This window comes from Erigeron canadensis, chromosome 2 (genome assembly GCF_010389155.1).
Source record: "Erigeron canadensis isolate Cc75 chromosome 2, C_canadensis_v1, whole genome shotgun sequence".
In the NCBI taxonomy this organism is placed as follows: domain Eukaryota; kingdom Viridiplantae; phylum Streptophyta; class Magnoliopsida; order Asterales; family Asteraceae; genus Erigeron; species Erigeron canadensis.
Genome location: NC_057762.1, coordinates 34,166,519 through 34,178,870, shown reverse-complemented (window position 1 = coordinate 34,178,870; position 12,352 = coordinate 34,166,519).

Genomic DNA, 12,352 nt, shown 5'->3' with positions numbered 1-12,352 from the left:
TATATTTTAGAAAAGTTAGACTTCATTAAATGCTTTATTAAATGCTTATTAACTATTGCACTAGGGACACAGTTAGCAAATCTCTTTTTATGTATCGATCATGATAAACCATTGATAAACAAATTGACACAAGTTGCGACACAATATATAGTTTCATGTGTCATTAGTCATCCTTGAAACGGTCCAAATCAAGAACATGATCGCCTCAGTAAAAAGGAGTTACGTACACAAGGAATCTTCTGAGAGATATGGTCTTGCTTTCGTATTAATTATATCTATATCTATACTATATTATATTATAAAACAAATTCACTTTTCAACTTTCAACATTTAATTTCAACAATATACACATGATAATGCATGATATACAATACATCAATGCATAAAATTTTCTCTCTCTTCCATAAATCATTTTATTCCTCTAATTCTTTCAAAATCTTTTATCTCAATAACCGTACATCTATAAATTATAAAAATTACATAGTTGTTCTTAAAATTTCATGCTCTTTCATTAGAGATGTCATTCGATATACTTTTGACGTGTTTTTAAATCCGATGATGGAGCCCGTACAAATATTTGACTATGACACTTTATGACATATTACCTCTTATGACCCATCATACTCTATGACTTATCACCCTCATCATTTTACCGCCACAATGTGCGGGTACTTACTCTCGTTTATACTTACACGAATTGAAGGCTTGATCACACAAAGGCTGTATTAATTTAATTAAATATTTATATATGTAACATATATAGATATGTATCTGTATATATATGTAAGTGTAATTGTATAGTAAATGTAACAAGACGAACTATAAAATGATTTAGTGTCATTCATTTAAACAGGGATCCAGATTAAACACTATCAATATACAACTAAATACTACTCGTATTTTTTGTCGTTCCATGATTGAAGATTCGACACGGTCGAGTTCCTTCAACATGAATACCCGGAGTTCTTTTTCCCTTTCATTTTATTGAATTAGCATTGTCAAGATCTCATTCTTTATTTCGACTAAAACATTTTTCACTAGCTTGATGTTGTACGTGGACGGTTATTGAATGATTCTGCATCGTTTAAAGACATTTTATTGGTGTTTTTGATTTTGTGTATATGCCTCACCTAAAGACATTTTATTTGTGTATATGCCTCACCAAAGTTTCTCATTGTTTATACTCTAAAAATATGTGACCAAATTCGAACTTTAAAAGAAAAAAAAAGATTTGATCAAGTCGACGAGTAGCGGCGGAACTTGATCATCATTGCAGGACGGGTAAAAAAAACTTTAGTTATGTTTTCTAATTTGATATTTTGTTTTTTAGTTTTTGATTGGATAAATATACATAAATTTTTTATCTACCAAAATTAAATAATTGCTCATTATAACCCAAAAGTTTAAAGGGCCAGAACTTCTTCCGGTCCTATTGATCTCCCATCACTGCCCACAAGCCTACACAAACATCTTATTTATCTTATTTAATACATACTTAGGAATAAGTATAAGCTATTTAGTAGATATTGTATATTATAACTAGTTAGTATATTTTTGTTTGTTAATTTATAACTATTACAGAGTAATACTTAAGTAAATCTTGTATTTTTAAATAGAAAGTAACGATATATAAATTTTAAGTAATTAAAAAGTAAATTAAAAATTTGAACATCTAATATTACTCACAAGCGGAGCTCAAGTTTTATTCAAAAAATGAGCCGAGTTCTTGAACTCAACTTGATTCGTTTAAAACCCTAATTGCAACATACATTGAATCAAAAATAGCACTAACTTCTAGTATTTAAAGTTAGTGGATCACATGTTGTTTTTGGGCCACTAGCGGACTGTTGGGAATAGTACAATAAATCAATTAAGGACGAAATATGAAAAAATTAAATTTGTAAGATAAAAATGAATTTGAAAAGCAGTACAAGGACGATTTATGTCATTTGCATAAAAGCGAAGAAAATGTTAAACTCTGGTTTCAGAAGCAGGCTTCACACTGCTTTTCTTTCACAATAATGGAAACTATGAGACTGTTACCTTCAAATCTGACCATGGTGTTACTTCCCCATTTCTTTTCATTTTATATTTATTTATTCAGGTTTTTTAACTCATGACCAATATTTTATGTAAAGGGATAACATATAAGACCATTCATAACCGTTCTTCATTTTACCTATATTTTTTTCTACCACATCAACATCACTTTTTAATTTCTTTCACCTTCTATTTTTCCCTTTTACCATTCACCCTTTTCACCATTATATAATAACATATGGGTTCATATTCTATTATATAAAACATGTCGCTTATGGGTTAGAGTATTATATTAGATTTTAAAAAAAAAATACAAATAACTATTATAATATATAATATATTTTTAAACAAATGAAACTATTTTTGTATAATAGTTTCTATCTTTAAACAATCAACAACAATTAATAATGCAATTCAGAATTATCAGTGTGGTCAATAAACCCAACACAGTCAGCCAATGAAGTCCATTTTTCAATCTTCATCATTGCTAATTGCATGTATCAAATGAAGTTTATAATTTTATTCTTAAAAGCATGGTACCCACGCAATGCGGCGGCCAGATACGAAGCCATGACTTATTTTGTAAAGGGGCAAATTTAAAACTCTTTTGTTATATGTATTAGAGTCATTTTTGAAGGAAAATTTTTTTTAAAAAAATTGACTCTCGCATGAGAATTAGAAAATATGGACTCTTAAAATAATTTCGTGTGAGTGCAAGTTATGGGAACTTGAACATTGTTCTTTGCAATTTTGGCAAATGTGCAGAAGGAGGGGTTGTATTATATTAAACAACATAAAATAAGTTTATCGAAATCAATGATATGCAATTTAGCCTCTACAACTATATCATTTATCAATGTATATGATACATTAACTCAAACAAATAAAACACTTTTTTTAACTTCTCTTTTTAAACTCTATTAAAAATCAAAATAACTCAATATTTTTACCTTATCAATAGATGATTTTATCTCAAAACTAATGCTTCCAACATAAGTAACATACTTCCAAATAAGAGACGTATGACAACGATGGTGACATTTGTATGTATTTTCTATTTATTTATATTTTTTAATAACAAAATTACAAATATAACTTTAAAAAAGTACATTGTACCAAAATTGGAATGGAGGCAGTTGCCCACACTACCTCCATTGTAGAGCCGTCGCGGCGGTTTGGTGGTGTTGATGACGGTTGGTGATGACATGGAGTAGGGATGAGAAAAAAAACCGTGACCCGTGACCCGACCCAGAACCGACCTGGAACCGGCCCGAACCGACCCGCCCGTAGGGCTAACGGGTCGGGTCACGGGTCAAGCTTTTGTGACATTTTCGGGTCACGGGTCGCGCGGGGCGGGTCGGGTCGGGCCGGGTTGGGTCAAGCCAAAAACCGAAAAAAAGTGAAGGAAACCCGTGACCCGCCCGAACCCGACCCGAACCGTACCTTCACGGGCCGGGTCACGGTTCCTATTTTTATGCACTTGCGGGTCGCGGGTCGGGCCGGATTTTCGCGGGTCGGGTCATTTGCACATCCCTAACATGGAGAATTGGTGTCACGTGATGTAAGTTGATGTGAAGATAATAATGGAAATATTTTTATAACATAAGGTCTTATAATGTAAATTTAAAAACAAATTTAGTAATATCTAATAACGCTTTTCATAACAGGTGTTTATTAAGGGCAATTTCGTACTTTCATATGTAATTATTGTGTAACATTTTCTCTTTTTAAGGTGGATAATTTTTATAAAGGAGTACGAGCAAGGTACCCGCGCAATGCGTCGGCGGGTTCGACGACGGCGGTTTAGTGGTGTTGTTGACGGGTGGTGATGACATCGATAATTCATGTCGAGTGGTATAAATTGATGTAAAGATAATAGTGGAAATATTTTATAAGATAATGACTTATAATGTAAATTAACAAGATAAGAGTTTAAAGTGTAAATTAAATCATTAAGGGCAAATTTGGTAATTTTTAATAACTCTTTCCATATGAGGTGTTTATTAAGAAGCAACTTTGTATTTATGTATGTAAACATTGTGTAACACTTTTTATTTTTAGGAGGTGAATAATATTTATAAAGGAATATAAATAGATGGAATTTAAATAAATAACTAAATATCTTTATTTAGATTTTCGAATAAATCAATAAATCTAGGCACAGGGTAAAACCACCAGGCAAAAGTCAATCCGACCAAGGTATTTGCGGCGACGTCGCCGCTAATACTCTGACAATGACAGGGGCCCCACTAATTTCTCTGCCAGATTTACCATTACTGACATGGGGGCCCACAATATTAGCGGCGGCGCCGCCGCTAATACTACTTGGTCAGAGTTTGACTTTTTTTAGCCTGGTGAGCTTACGCTCCTCTCCTCGTAAATCTATTTATGTTCCTCACCAATAAATACGTGGGACAAAACTATCCCATCATGACATAATAAGCTGATACCATGAAGTAGGACATGCTCTCCCATTACTTTTACAGTTTTACCAATGATACCATGGCATCTCATAGTCTCATACTTTGCATATTTGTCGTTTACGTTTTTACTTCAAATGTTAATTAAAAAAATCCTATCCATCATTTCCTTTAATAATCTCTACTCCCTTATTAAACAAAGAAAAATGATCTGTTTGACTTTACCTATCTTAGATAGGGTATTGTCATATTAAAAAGTTACAAATTAAACATTTGAATTTACTGTTTTAGCTAAGATAGGTATTTCATGTTTTACCTAAGTTTTTCCCATAAAACAAATTACTCCTCTCTTTTTTCAACTTTTTTATCTTTAAAATACTCAAACTACCTTAACTTTTAACACATTCTTAAATATTTTCCAACATTATTTATTTAAACTACCTACCTTTTATTAACTAATTTAAATATTTTTAACTAATATACTTATAATACTACTGATGAAATTATTTACAACATACATCTTTTGAACCTTAAAATAAATACAGTACCTCATTCTACATTAATAATCACATGGTTATTGGCGTTACCACCGTCACCGTCACTACCACCATCACTTGTCACTGTTACTGCGCACCGCTGCCGCATTGCGCGAATATCCTTGTCGTACATAGAGATGCGATCCACGTTAAGTATCCATAAGGATAAAAATTGAGAATACTCACATTAGAATTTTAGTTGTAAGTATCAATATGACAATATAACAAACATGAAGTTCAACGATGAAATCAGGATTACAAGTGAATGGTAATACAAACTTTTTTAACACCAATTTATATCCGTGCAAGTTAATGTTGACTAGATTGTGACAATTTTCTAAGTAATTTTAAAGATTTTTTTTATATCATTTTCATAAGAATTTTAGCAATTTTGTTAGATTTCTTTTTTCATTTAGTTTCTTAAATACATCACTATCAGTTTTTTGGTATTAAAAATCTTCAAAAGTTTCAAATTTCGTTCATCCGTATCAACAATAAAAAATCACGGTATTTTAAAAATATACATTACATGGATTTAACGAACGTATAATTCGGACTACCCCTACCTCTATAGTAGTTCCGCCCTTGATGACATCTTTTTATATTTAAATTTTCATGCTTAATAATATATATATATATATATATATATAATTTAACTTACACTTCAAAATATGAAAACTTAAAAAAAATTATATGATTTTTTACTTATATTCACATTTTCAAGTATGTAAAAAAAATACTATTGATTGTTAATACTTCATAGTGTAAAAATCGATTGTGAATATTTTGTTTATATATTAAGTGAAAAATTTTGTATATATTTTTAAGTGTAGACAAATAAATAATAATTTTCATACTTTTCAAAGTGTGAATAATAATGTATTTGTTGTATTGAAAAATTATGGATCTTGTAAGAACTGTGAATTGAAAAAAATATATTAATTGGTAAAATAGTAGTGAGAGTGTTAAATGTTACAGTAATCTATATCTATATATAAAAAGAATAGTCCCCTTTATTTATGAAAATGTTGAAATTACTCTATGCAATATGACTATAATACCCTTAGTCTTTTCCTACCCATCTTCTTTATTTTATTCACTAACTTAATTATGTCCACTAATATATCTAAGATACCCTTAATGAAATAAATTACACCACCAGTCCCTCAAGTCTTAAAATAACTACACTAACCTAATATCCTACACTATTTGTCGTCACCGCCATCCACTCACTGTCACCCGTCACCACCACATTGTCGTCACCGCCGCCGCATTTGCGCGGACACCATGTTAGTAGCTTTAAATTAGTGTGGTGATTCTGTTTCTCGCCAAAAGGCCCAAAACAATATGGGAGGTAAGCAAGTATAATAAAGTTTTGCTATTAATCTTTAATTAATCTTGATTTTGGGTCATTTCCAATTCATTATGAAAATTTCGTCCATTCTTGATGTGTGGTGAAGACAGATTGCCTACAAGTAAGACAAGACAATATATGTACGAACCGGCCAATGTTGTTGGATGACAAAACATACATAATTTTTTTTATCAATCATTTTAGTGGAAGTATACACCCAATACATGAGGAAATGATTAATCTTTTTAAAAAATAGTTTAAAAATTCTAATAATACCATAAAAATTTGACATATAAAATCCACTCATTATTTATCTTCTTCTCCTTTGATTATTCAATATATCATGATCTTTTGATTAAGATTAAGAAGATTTTTAGCCCATTTTTTAAAAATATTAATCACTCCCCAATAACGCGTAATACAATCTTCCTCGGCTTGAGAGTGACACAAGAAACATATCGGGTATGAAAAATAATGACAATCCAACAGTGTAAACATATGATGATATAGATAGTGATATATAGAAAAAGACACAAAAAAATAATGAAGAAATCAACCCCCTATACCAGGTAACAAAGGGCCTAAGGCTAGTATATTTATAGCCTTAGGGTGGACGGAGGGCCTTACCACCCCTCCCCCTTCCCTCCCCGATTTTGCTTCTCCTTCCCACTCGCTGCCTAATGCTAGGAATGCCACACCATCCCTCCCTTCTCCTCCCCACCCTTTCTATTTAATTAAGAAATAAATAAGGAAGAAAAGACAAAAAAGAAAAGGAAGAAAAAGACAAAATAAGATATGCATCAAAACCGGCACCATGGTCACCAATTCGCTCCCCGCCCTATAGGTACCGGAAGGTTGGCGCAGTGTTCCATCCGGTACCTATCCGGTACCTATTCCCTCCCTAGGGCGCTCCGCTCACCCTTATAGCTAGGCAACAAAGCTTGGGATTTGGGAGAGGATCATGAGGGGAACCACACACTATATGCCATGTATGTGTTGGATATATATATGCCATCCCAATTGGCAGCGGGATGGAAATACCACGTGGCAAACTAGTGTTGTGTTACGCGGTGCCTCACCAAGTAGTTTGGGCTTTGCTTTGTTGTGCTAATTTATGCATTGATCTCTAGTTCTTAAGGTGGGAGGAATGGTAGCCAAATTGATTAACTTACCCAAATCATCTTTCAATTAAAACCCTCCAATTCATACCTACTCAATTTTACTAAATTCTTACCCAAATCACTAGAAATACATACCCAATTCATTAAACTTACTCAGTTTCTTTTCTTTTTTCTTTCTTATATTAAATCATCAATTTAACTATATAAATATAAATACTAATTCAAACATTCATTAAATAAAAATAAATAGTTCACCACATTACAATAAAAATTAAAAATAAATAGTTCAACAAATTTAAAAATTACAAGGTCATCCGTTTTTTTCACCGAGGGCGCGTTTCTCCTCGAGAACACACTCCAACAAAGCGGGATCGACATTGTGATCATGGGGATTCATAAAAACATTCCATTCACGTTGGCGGTTCTTGAACATCTCCCACTCGAGTTGTGTAGCCATCAAACGCTTCGCCAATTCTTTTTTTTCCTCATTCTTGTTCATATAGCGCGTCCTCCTTTGTGTGTACTTGGTTAGTCCCTCGGCTACATTTGACACCGAGCTGCAAGACGAGGCGGGTTGCTTCTTCTTCATCTTTATTCGCTCCAAAGGCGGGAATGGGTCTTCATTCATGTCAGGAAGGCCATTTCGTTGCTTCAGGATTCATAATCCGCCGACTTTCTTTTTGAGGATCCGCTAGACGAACCGATTCCCATTCCTACAATATCAGCAAAACAATCTTGTTGCTTCCATTTGTCATGACCTCTTACCACTTGCCACGCCGGTAGATGCGTAAAATGCTTGTCCAATTTAGTGTGGTAATCGGACAAAGCGGTCGTTGTAACATCCAAGTCATTGCATCCACTCCCCTTTGCACGAAACTACATAAATCAAACAATCCAAAATTACTCCACAATCCAACATAATCGACAGTTTATTTAGATATGTATCACAACTCAATTTACACTCAAAATCAAACAAATGTAAACATATATTTCTAAACATCAATTCGACACTGTAGTCAAGCTATGAAAGGTTCGCGTAGTCGAACCCAAGGTGGTCGCATAGTGTTGAAGAATCCATTTCCAAAACCCTTCGGCCTTTTGTTCGTTTCCATACTTCTTACACTCCGATATTTGAATCCATGCTTGAGACAACACGACCTTTTGTTCTTCCGTCCAATGTTCACGCGGCTTCCTCCCGGCAAACACCTTTTTCTTCCCACGACAATCGACCTCTTCAACTTCTTCCTGTTCTTCGACCGATTGTGTTTCAGGTATAATGTCGCCGGTCCCGAGATCTTCAAGTGCAGCAAAGTCTCCCGTTTGCACGAGTTCAATGTGTTGAGGTTCGACGGGAGGTGGAGGACCCATGTGGTAACCGTAAAGTGGGCTAGCGGGTTGTGGTGTATAGAATTGCACCTATTGTGGTTGGGAATATTGAGTCGATGGTGGTGGTTATGTATTGTGTCGACGGTACACTTGATTCTGTGGTGGCGGTGGTAATTGAACATAAACTTGATTCGGTGGTGGATGGATAAAACCTTGATTCGATGGTGGTGGTTGACGATAACCTTGTTGGTGGTGTCGTTGGTTACCTCTAGGTGGTTCCATGGTGGTGGCTGGACAGTGATGGTGGTGGCTGTGTTAATATATATATATATACAACTGCGTATATGTGTGTATATATATATATATATTTGAAGAAGAAATAAAGGATGGTGGTTTTTTTTTATTCAAAACTAGCCGTTGTCAAGTAGGGGCCCACCAATCCAGCGTTCAAGTCTTTTAAAACCAAGTTCGGTTTCACTACTCAATCTCGTCCCCGATTTCCTCTACCCGAAGGTTAACCGAAGTTTGGAAATGGTGTACCCGATCGTGGTCCCTCTACCCGAGACCCATTCCTTCCACCCTTAGGTATTTAGGTATGTGGTCTTTGAATGCACATTTCATAATGTTAGGTTAAGGTAATTAAATGATCAGTCAAACAACAAGCTAAAATAAGTAAATGTATGCGGGAAAATATGTATAATTTCAACTACTTCATGTACAAATTACATTCTCAATTATTTAAGTAAATGTACCTTGGAAAACACGTATGACGCTCATGGTAAACCAAGGTTGACCTTTGCGGCCCTTTTGGGTTGTGGCGCGTTGGGGTTGAAATGGTCATGTCGTTCGAGATGGAGGTGTTTGAGGTCATTATGGTCAATGTTGACCAAGGTTAAGGTAATTAAAAGTGGATGGCTTCATTGCTTTCAAATCACATAGATAATGAATTAAGAGGTATACAGGGTTGTTGGTATAAAGTAATAGCTAACAAAGACAACAACAATGTGTGCGTTACAAAAAAGAAAAAATAATACTTGACTTCTCTCAAAATATGTAAGTGCTTTTTATAAGGATAAAGATAGACAAAAATTTAAGAGATGTTTGACTATTTCATTGGTTATTACCAAAATGACATTATTATCCTTACTTTTTCACAAACTTTTAGGAATTGATTTTGTATAAAAAAAATGATCGGAGGTGAAATGATAAACTTGTGTAATATTTTGGTAGTCGACGTTTAATTAATTTATTAAAATGGAAACCACGGATGATACCTAAGGGGGGCCGGAGTGGGCACCGGCATGGCGAGTTAATGGTGCCATACCGTCGGCTACACCACTGCCAGTGGTGAATTCATGGCTCACCGGTTTGGTGGGAGGGCTTTATACCCGCTGCTCATAGATGGATAGAAAGAAGAAACAGTCATAATGAGGAGAGAGTGTGTGTATAATTTTGGTTTCCTTACCTCATTTTTTCATTTTTGTAACCTGAATTTGCAATGTATATATATATATAGGTCTCCCATCCAATAAGAACACTTTAAGAATGAGAACAAATAAAAATAGATCTGGGCCTTAATCTAACGGTTAAGAAATTAAATGGATTTTTCAATTTAAATATATAGTTAAAAGGGCATAACTGGAAATAAAAGTTACGGTTTCTATACAATTAGTTTAACCAATCAAAATCAGTTTTTTCACATTTAATTCTTCATGAGAGACAAACTTGAATAACATGATACACTACTAACTATACATTTGTTTAATAACTTTTTGACCGAAGTATGATTAGTAGACTTTAATAAAATTGGATGCACTTTTTATTTTTTTTCATCCATATCTCAAATTTGTTAACTAAAATCAAATATCTAACTTAATTCTGTTCGCATATCTCGGGATTTACAAAGCATCTGTTTGCTTTTATTTACTTGACTTTCTTTTTTACTTTTTATTTTTAATATCACATTAAGTATCTTTTATGCATCATCGCGTTAATATTGCATCCTGGAGTTGTGTTAATTATGCATCCTATTTTTGTTAATTTGTGCATCCTAAAATCATATTTTGTGCATCTTGAATCTATAAAATCAAATTATTTCACCCACATGCTCATATTGTATCTCCAATTTTTTTTTCCATTAATTTTTTTATTAATCATGCATCTACTAACTTAATTGTTGTTTGTGCATCCACTCATTTTATAAATGAATTGTAATTTTTTACAAATTAAATTTATCATTAAAGAGGATGAAACAACTAATAATATAAATATTGTTATTTAGAAAATTGGTGTGTTTAATTTAATTGCAATCCAATATAATTGAGATGAATGTTTTTTTCTACGTACAAGCACTAACTATAACAGGCAGTTACAATTTCAAATTAATAGAAAAATAAAGTTAAAAAAAATCCATCCCATGTTAAAAATTTTCTTTTACCTCCTGTTCTTATCGTTCTTATTTTAAACACGTTCTCACTGGAAAGTTACCATATATATATATATATATATTTAGATATAGAATCAAAGAAGAAGACGACGACGATAAAAAAGAGTAATGTAATTTTTATTCAATATTTCGTTTTAGCCCCGGTTTTTTCAACTATTTACAAAATAGTTATTATAGTTTCAAAAGTTTTTGTTTTACACCCTGATATATATATATATATTTTGCTTTAGATTATATAGTATATGTTTGGTGTTATTACTAATAGAAATTTAAACTAATGTGTTTTGATTATGAAATTTTTCTTAAGAGTGCTGAAAATTTAAAAAGAAAAAAGAAAAACAAATTTGGAAAGGTTGAAAATTTATGAAGCGCCAGTAAAAATGAATGGGAGAGTTGGTTGAGAGAGTTAAAAGGTTAAATTGAGTTGTATGAATATTATTGGTTGAATTTGACAGGGTTGATAAATTCATCCCTTACCACTCCACCTCCCCTAAATTATAAATGAAATATAAATATAAATATTTTAATAGTTATCTTTTTATGGTAAATTACACGGATGATATCTAAATTATACACAAAATTACAAGTTTGATACCTCACGTGCACGACACGTGGCTTGAATTAACGACCAAATAAACGACCGTCAGCGATAGGTATAGTCAGTGTATGCTTTTAACTACGATGAGTATGTATCGTGTAAATTTTAAATTGTAGGTATGACCAGTGTAGTTTCGAACAAACCTCATGTATGATTTGTGTAATTTACCCTTATATTTATATTCACATGATATTTACACTTTCTATAGAGAACTATTTAAAAAAATAATTAAATATTACATACGAGTAATATTTAATTTTCATCATAAAATTTATAACTTTACATTGACATTAACGAACGAACACAAACACAGGTTCAAGTTCTGTTATTGAACGACAAGCCAATAATGAACAGTTAACGGACCATTGCGAGCCCTCTTTGTAACCCTTTATAGTACTTGATTTATTTATTTATTTATTTTTGAACGTTCGTGTCACGGGACAACTAGCCGTTACAGCTATACAGGCAGTCAGTTACTACTGACCGATCCACGAAGTCAGGGAGTATAGGG